Genomic DNA, 8,225 nt, shown 5'->3' with positions numbered 1-8,225 from the left:
AACAGCTATTATTTGAATAATATTATTATTTTAAGTTGCGGGACTGATACATACATGTACACACGTGTGTGTTTTAAACTGGAGAGGCAGCTGAGCAGAGTGATGAGTTTGGAATCTGGAGGCAGGCTGCATTCCAGTCCTGGCTCTACAACCATTATTATGACTTCACTGCTCTGTGCCATGGTCCCATCCTCTTTTAAAATGAGGGTAACAAGAACACTTCTCCTTATGGAGTGGTTATGGGAATTAAATGAGCCAGTCTTTGTAAAGCATGCATAGAATGTGCTAGGTAAGTGTTTGCTCAATAAACAGCTTGTTCATCTTGTCAAGTGTAATGGAGAAAAAATGGGTTGAACTGATTTATTTAACGCAGGACTCCTCAGAATCTGAAGGGTTAATATCCCCGAGGACAGGAACATGATGTATAGCAGTTCCAGACTCCCCCCCCCCTTTTTTTTTATCTTGGAGCAGGATGAGCAAAACACATGCTGAGAGGGACAGTTGTATCAGGTGAGGGAGAAGGGACTGAATGCACTTTCACTGAGTACCTGATACATGTAGTGCGGTGCTGGGAGCATCATTTACCTCAACTCCGTCCATCTAACTACAACCTTATGAGGCTGTTAAGCCCCCATTTTATAGACAAAGAACCAGATCTTCAGTAACCTGGCCAAAGTCTCTCATGAGGCATTTCAGGACCAGAGGGATAACCCCAGTTTTATCAGACAGCCAAGCATCCTCCTTCGAAAAGGGAGGTAAGGGAGCACTTCAGGGAGGGAGGGGCCCAGAGCCGGGTCCAGAGCAGTGTGGGATTCTGACCTGGGCTGGAGAATTAGTGAGCTCCACCCTGAGACACAGAACAAGAAGGCAAGCCTGCTGGACATCACCATGAGCTGGTGACGGGGACAATGGCTGGAAAGGTGGACAGATCCCAGAATCCTTGTGTTCCCTTCACTTGTTGCTTTGTTACTGTCTGCTTCCAAGAGGGACCAGTGGTCATTCCCTTAACGGCAGGTTTGCCAACTTGTCTTCAAGGTTATCAGTCAAGGGGATGCAGAAGGAGGCTGTTTCTCTGTCCTGCGCCTGATGAGCGAGAGAGAGCGAGGGGTGGGGGTGGGGATTTACAGAAGAGGTGCCAGGGCTGGAAAAGGAGCTGGGCTTTTCACACAAGGCTCTTCCGTTCCCCAACAGATGGTGAGTTTGCACGTCCCAGTCCCCACTCTTATATAGACACACATGCGGTGAGGAGGGAGGGATCCCTTCTCTCAATCAATATTTACAGGATCGAACAAGAAAGACAGGTCCCTCTCCTCCAGACTTGTTTCCGGGACTCCAAGGCATATGCTAGTTTTGTATGAGGTTAATGCTACAAAATTACTTATGCAACAAAGGACTGATTTACTGAACCAGGCTTTTCCACTAGGCACAGAAAAAGATGATTTCCCAAAAGGGGAAAGACATCTCCCCAAATCTGTTAGCAGAACCAGGCAGTGAGAGCAAGGGGTTGGTTTAAAGGGCTCTGAGCCAAGATAAGCTTTGAAACGAGTTGTGAAGTGGGAGAGCTTTATTACAGACTACCCCTCCCTTCTCCCCCTGACCCCCACCAGGCTACTCTCATCTTCACTTTTGGCATCTCCCTTCTCTCCTCCTGGAATATCTTATGGAGAGGTCTAGACGAGGCTTTGGGGACAGGCAGGTCTGGAACAGGATCCAAGCTTTACCAAAAGTGGAGTTGTCTGGTGAAATTCTCTGACCTGAGTCCTGGTTTCCTCATCTGTAAAATGGAGCTAAGGATACAGTCTTCACGGATTTGTCCTGGGGATGAAACGCTGGACCTCAAGTCTGCCCCCAGGCAGATGCCCAGCAGATGCACTGTCCACCCTCCTGCCTCCTCCATCCCTCCTGCAGCATCTGGGGCGGGTAAAGGGACCCAATCAGAGGGGAGAGGGCCAGACAGGAGCCGCAGAATGCAGCAGCTGCTGCCATGCCACAGGGTCTAGGGCTAGGAACAGGGAGTGGGGCTGGCTCAGCAGACACACCTGCTGCTCTACGTCGTTAGCGACAGCAGACGGCAGGGCTTTTGTCTGCACTGCCTCCTGCTCCAGGTTGTTGGTCTCTCGCGGACAAGACAATGTGCACACTGTCCTAGTTTCTCATACCCACCTTCTGTCTGGGGTTCAGAGGCTTGCTCATGTGTGTGTGTGTGTGTGTGTGTGTGTGTGTGTATGTGCGTGTGCGTGTGCGTGTTAAGTGTGGGGCTGCATTGGCCTGAAAAAGTGAAAATACCTTCCTTTAGCTCTGCAGCTTTATTGCCCTTGTAAGGGAGTGACCTGCTGGTAGTCTTAACTGAAGAGCCTCCTGCCCTCACTGTCACTTCTTAAATTTCAGAACAAGGGTGGGGCTCACCCAGGAGTTCCAGTTCCTGCTGACAGCTGGTTTTCCCTTAGCGGGTTTTGGCTGAGGACTCCCAGGATAGGATTCCACACCTGCTCCGAGGAAGGTTCAAGTGTGATCGTCACTGCCTGTCCCCCTGTACCTGGCAGGCAGCCTCACCCTGGTCGGTGCTCAGAAAATGCTTACTAAATGCAGAACGGTTGCAGCTCTTCGGTGTTAAGTGAGTCTCTCGGGGCTGACGGCGACAGTGATGGACTTGCCGTGGGAGGCGAGCGCCAGCCATTTCCCGGGTGGGAGCGCTTCCCTCACTGTGCAGGGTTTCACTGCCAGGTTCACTGCCTGACACGTGGTAGGCCCTCAAATACTGCTTTACTGAGATGTCTGTTGAACCAACCGGTTGTCTGACCACACTCAATCTCCCGAACACTTTCCCTGAGCTATTCATGTGTAGAGACACAGACATGGAAGAAAACTTGCGCTGAAGTCCACCAGCAGGCTCTGGCCACGGAGTCCAAAGGCAAATGCCTTTAGCAGTCCTAGAAGTAACCCAAATGTGTGAGGCGAAAAAGTACTTGATGAAAAATAGGAGACGGGGAGGGCAGGCATTCGTGCTCGAATATCTTTTTAAAAACGCACAGCAGCAGAATCAAAGACACAGAACAAAGATGAGTGTGCATGTTGATAATCAATTTCTGAAATAATTCTCCTGTATTTTTAATGATACAGTTTGAGGTTGTTAAATTTTTCTACTAATTAGGGGAAGGCAGCTGGCACGGAAGGAAGGAGGCAGCTCCTTCCCTCAGGTTTGGAAAAAGGAAGGTACCCGGGCAAGGCATGTTTTCCTCAGTGAATCCTGCCCTGCAGACCTTGGCAGTGCCCACCCACAGTGGAAACCCGACGGCCTAGGCAGAGGCCGGGGAGGCCAGCAGAGGTACGGGTTTGAATCTGCACGACTGGCTTTGCGCTTGCAGATGAGACACTACACTTTGATGTGCGTGTGTTTTTTCATGTGTCCGGTGTGGGTAAATACCTCACCTCATGATAACATGCAGGGTATTTTCTGTGCTAAGTATTTATCACATTTTTCAATTTATCCTTTACAACAACAAATCTGTGTACTGGCTACTATCCTTCTCTGTTTTACGGACTAGGGGGATGGGGCTCAGAAAGATTAAGTAATCTGGTGAAGTTCACCCAGCTGAGATCTGAACGAGGGCTGCCTGATTCCAAATCCAATGTTGTTAAGCGGTTTGCTGCTCTGTCCCTGCCCTTGTGTAATTTTATGAGGACCAGATGAAATTTCCCCTGTGGAGTGTGTCACAGAACGCCCCCTCGAGCACACAGACACTGCCAGTCAGGGTTATCCTCAGCCACCCTTCTTTGGGCTATTTATTAGAAGTTCCCACCCAGTGTGAAAAAGTAGAATGACTCACTTCCGGTATCTCACACTCCAGAGACGCAGCACACGGGGCTGAACTAACGGCTGTCATCATTCCGGGGGGGGGGGGGCCTCACTACGGGACCCCCGGGATTCAGGCCGCTGGGATTACTCAAAGTTGTCCTAAGGCCACCTAGGGGTTGTGCGGCTGCGATGCTGAAATTAACCCTTGTTGTCTTCATGTCCAAAGAAGCAAGGTTTCTCAATAATCAGGCAGGGTGATTTATGTAAGGGCCATTTGTCTTCATAATAAATTTATTAAACGATCATTGCTGCTTTTTTTTCCTTTCATATTTGTCATCGGCGGCAGCGTGGTAATTGGTGTTTGAAGCCCGCGCTGGCTTGTCATCAAAGGAGCCTGCTGTTCTGACGCTGGGAAGGAGCAGGAAGAGCAGACGGGAAGCAGGAAGGCACCGGCTGCAGACAGGGAGAGCTTCCCATGGAGGAAGTGGCCCCAGGCTTTCGGGTCCCAGATTAACTCATACACCCCTGCCTCTTCTTCAGCACCAAGGCACGAAGGTCTCCATCGAATCTGTTCATCTCCTCAAACAAGCATGGGTTAAATACACACGCTGGGCCAGCGGGCTAGCACTTCATTACCACGTGTTAATTACCATCACCTCCAACGGCAATTAATAACAATTAAGGGCCTTGTAATAACATGAGCACCGTGTGTAGCTGCTTTAGAAGCTGCAGGAAAGCAGGATGGATGGTTCTGGAATACTCAAGTTGGCATGATCAATGGTGTTATGTTAAAATAAGAGTATGAAAGAGCTGGCATGCTCTGTGACTTGAGGAGTGCACTCTGCGAGCCACATCCCTCCCGGACCCTCTAAGCAAGGCTAAGGACCCCCAGGGGACCAAACAAGGCCCACAGACAGGCTTATGTGGCCAGGGAGCTGTTTTGAAAAAATCAGAATTCAAATGCCCTTAGGCGGGACCTGCATTCTCCAGTTCCAGCCTGCTCCCAAGACTTGTCTTATTAGACCTGCCGGTGCCCTGAAGTCAAATCGATCTCTGCTCTAGGGTGAGACAGGAGTCGGGGAGCGGTCTGAGGCAGCCAGCATCCTTCCAGGTCTGTTGTGAGGAGTCAATGAAAGAATTCCTGCCATGCACTCAACTCAAAAACACTGTCTGGCTCGAAACAAGTATTCAACAGAGTTCAGCCTCTCACACAATCACAAGAAAACAACCGTTCTCTTCTCCAGTGAGGCAGACTCTGAAGATTGTGAGCTTTCGTATCTCATTATGGAGCTTGACTATCTGGAGAGGCAATCTGGGGACCCCAAGCAAGCTGTGTGAACTCTTGGGAGTTTCTCGGTGGTCGAAGGGGTAAATATCCAAATATTCCTATAGCACAGGGGTGTTGTCAGAGCTAAATGAGAGGATACGTCGAATAAATGACAGTGACCTTCACTCTCCTATCTTTTCAGTGTTTAAGCCTAGAGGCCAGTGGGTCAGTCGGTCTCTACCCAGGTTAATAGCAACACAGGTTTTAAGTCTTTGTCAAATCAGGAAGAGCATTTTGGTCCACGGGGTTTTGGTGTCAGATGATACCTGGATGAAACTCAGCTTGGCCATTCACCAGCTAGTTGACTTTTCCTAGTGATTTGAATTTGTGTATTCTAGTTGCCATATGGATGGAATGGAAATAATGAAAGGAACATGATGTGGTTGAGGAAACCCAATGAAGCAGGAGTGCCAGGCTCTTAAGAAGCACGCTGTATGCAGCAGTGGTTAAGATGGTTAGACCCAGCTTTCATGAAATGAGAGCTCACCTTTTATCCAAGGGCATCCTTAACTGTGCCTGGATTGTTGTCTCCCACCAGCAAACTGAGTTTAAAATGTTCATTTTTACTCACTTTTTTAAAACCAAAACTTTACAAATGGACATTATGGACTTTAAAAAAAGTTGTAATTTTATGAAATCAAGATGCATTCCGGAAAGCCACATTAACAAAAGCATATGTATTTCCACCCCCAAAATCCTTTTAAAATTGGAGCTGAATGAGTCAAGATGCATCCTTCTGAAACTTACTTGGGAGTTTTCATACAGATAGTAGCAGAAACTATGTTCTGGAATAAAATATTTTTTCTACAGCAGCAAATGCTTTCTTTCTTTAATGAATTGCCAATTTTCTAAGGTTAAATACATTGTCTATAGCATTTTCATTTTTTTTAAAGAAGATTTTTCTATTTATCTTGGGAAATTGCAGAGATGATGAAAATCTAAAGATAATTTAATGCAAATGTATTCCAATAATTATAGGATGAAAAATGGGCAACAAGTCAGAGCCCCCTGCATGTGTTAAAGACAGATGATGGCAAGGCAGGCGTTTTTGCCTTGAGAAGGTTGGTTTGTTGTGTTCAACAGCAGTGGAGGTAGAGAATCCGGGTATGTCAGACAGAAATCGTTTGCTGACAAGCAGCCACGTTTCTCCTACCATCTCTTCCTCCCTCCTTACCTGCCTCCTCTGCGCATTTCTTCATTCTTTCCCACATCATATCTCATTTCCCTTCTTCTCCCCCTACCCTTTCCCCTCTACCTCTTTCTTTCTTTTTATTTCTCAATTTCTTTGCTCACTCTGTGTCTTTCTATCCCTGGGTATGTCTGTCTTTCCGCTCTCTCTGTGTCTCTTTGGCTCCATTCTGTGCTTGTGTTTCCCTGTCTCTTTGTTTTCCTCACTCCTCCTGTACTAGGGAAGCACAATTCTGACTCCATATTAGATCTGTTCCTTTAGCGCTAACTCTATGTTCTGTTTCCTGGGCTTCGTCATGCTGGTTCTGCACCTTTTGTAAAAGAATGTTGCCTAGAGCCTGAAATATACAGGAGAGCCCATTCTCAAGGCTCTGACCTTTAAGGGTGTAACACTTTTCCATTTGTATAGAAGTAAAATGTTGCAGAAAAAAAGGATAACATTTGTCTTGTTGGAGGTTTACAGGAACATCATGACCTGGCCTATGGGAAAGCTGCCAAGAACAAAGGATTCCAGCACCAAGAAGTTTGCACCAACCAACCACATCCCCTCCCCTTCTTAGTATAAAAGAAGCCTGAGTTCTGACTTGGGTAAGACATTAGTCTGCCATCTTCTTGGTCTGCCAGCTTCCCAAAGTCATTATTTATTGCCCCAACACCTCATCTCCCAATTTACTGACCTGTCATTTGGCAAGCAGGAGTTGGACTGGGTAACATTCCTCCCCCTGCATCCGTCTCTTTCCCTCTGTCTCATCCACTTGGTCCACAGTGACAGGCAGGCCAGCCACTGGGGGGCTCAGCACAAGGAATGGATAAAACGAAGGCCAGGGTTCCATCTCAGCCCTCTGGGACTCAAAGTCTCATGGGAGGGGCAAATAGAGAAATAACCTCCCTGCTGAGAAACGGGAAATGTCAGCCAGCACCCTGGGAGAACAGTGTTTAGCACTGTCTTGGAGAGTGGAGGGAAGTTAAATAGAAAGTGAAGCTTTAAGGAATATCTGGCAGGTTGAAAAGTTGTCCAGGCAGAGGGACCGGCAGCGCAGATCTGAAGACGTACACGATCACAGAACTTAAGAAATGGCAAGATTGTCAGGTGCTGCTAGGTGAGAGGGGAAAGGAAGACGGGGTCGGGGTGGGTGTCAGGACAGACCTTATAGTTGTACCTCAGTCCTTGTTGCTGCAACTGATTGCACAGTCCAGTTAAAAAAAAAAAACAACTCGGTGAAGCTCTTTGTTTTGTTAAATAGGGACATTTACGCTAAAAAATACCAATAATGAGCATCATAATTTTACAACGCTAATGACATACAGCACTGAAACTAGTAGAATAAATAATCAGAATAAAGGCTATTGATTTAAAACGGATCATTCAGATGTACATGTAGCTCACTCGAAGGTCCTTTTTTTTCTTGAGGGAAAACTGTATTGTAATCTGTCAGGATCACGGCTCTTCCACGGAGCTGTGCTTGGGAAGCGGTAGTAGTGTGAGGTGTCAAGGAGGTTGCACTTGCACCTGGGAAGCAGTGAGGAGCTCGTGAAGGTTTCTAAGGAGATGAGGCAGCTCCCTTCTAGCTTGTCGTGTTTTGTGAGTCACAAACCATGGTGGCTTAAATTTCTGTATCTATTATTAAGGGATGACCATACTCACCACAGTGGATCGTGGTGGTAATGACAGTTACTAATGAATGTGAAGGCATTTAGAGGTACATGGAGAGCCAACTGGAAGGATCATTAATATTAAAATCTAATCTTAAAATTTGATGCCAGGTGCAAACAGCTGGTGATAGGACCACCCAGAGCCACAGAGGGGGTTGAGTGGTCAGACTGAACTTCCCCATGTTCCTCAAGCACCTGTATTTTGCTACCATTGCCAGAGCCATTTCAATGTGCCAGGAACCTGCTAAAAGCTTCGCTTCA

General features: G+C 47.3%; 1 long non-coding RNA gene across 1 annotated transcript; it reads left to right on the top strand.

The window, feature by feature from the left end:
* Positions 1–211: 211 nt before the first annotated feature.
* Positions 212–3,260, top strand: LOC140700904 (uncharacterized). The gene is made up of 3 exons (XR_012079656.1): positions 212–289; positions 2,389–2,614; positions 3,152–3,260. It is a non-coding gene; the product is annotated as an uncharacterized lncRNA (long non-coding RNA).
* The last annotated feature ends 4,965 nt before the right edge of the window (positions 3,261–8,225 follow it).

Source organism: Vicugna pacos, chromosome 13 (assembly GCF_048564905.1).
Source record: "Vicugna pacos chromosome 13, VicPac4, whole genome shotgun sequence".
NCBI classification, from domain to species: Eukaryota; Metazoa; Chordata; class Mammalia; order Artiodactyla; family Camelidae; genus Vicugna; species Vicugna pacos.
The sequence above is the reverse complement of the archived record's forward strand: the minus strand, read 5'-3'. Positions and strand labels throughout refer to the sequence as shown.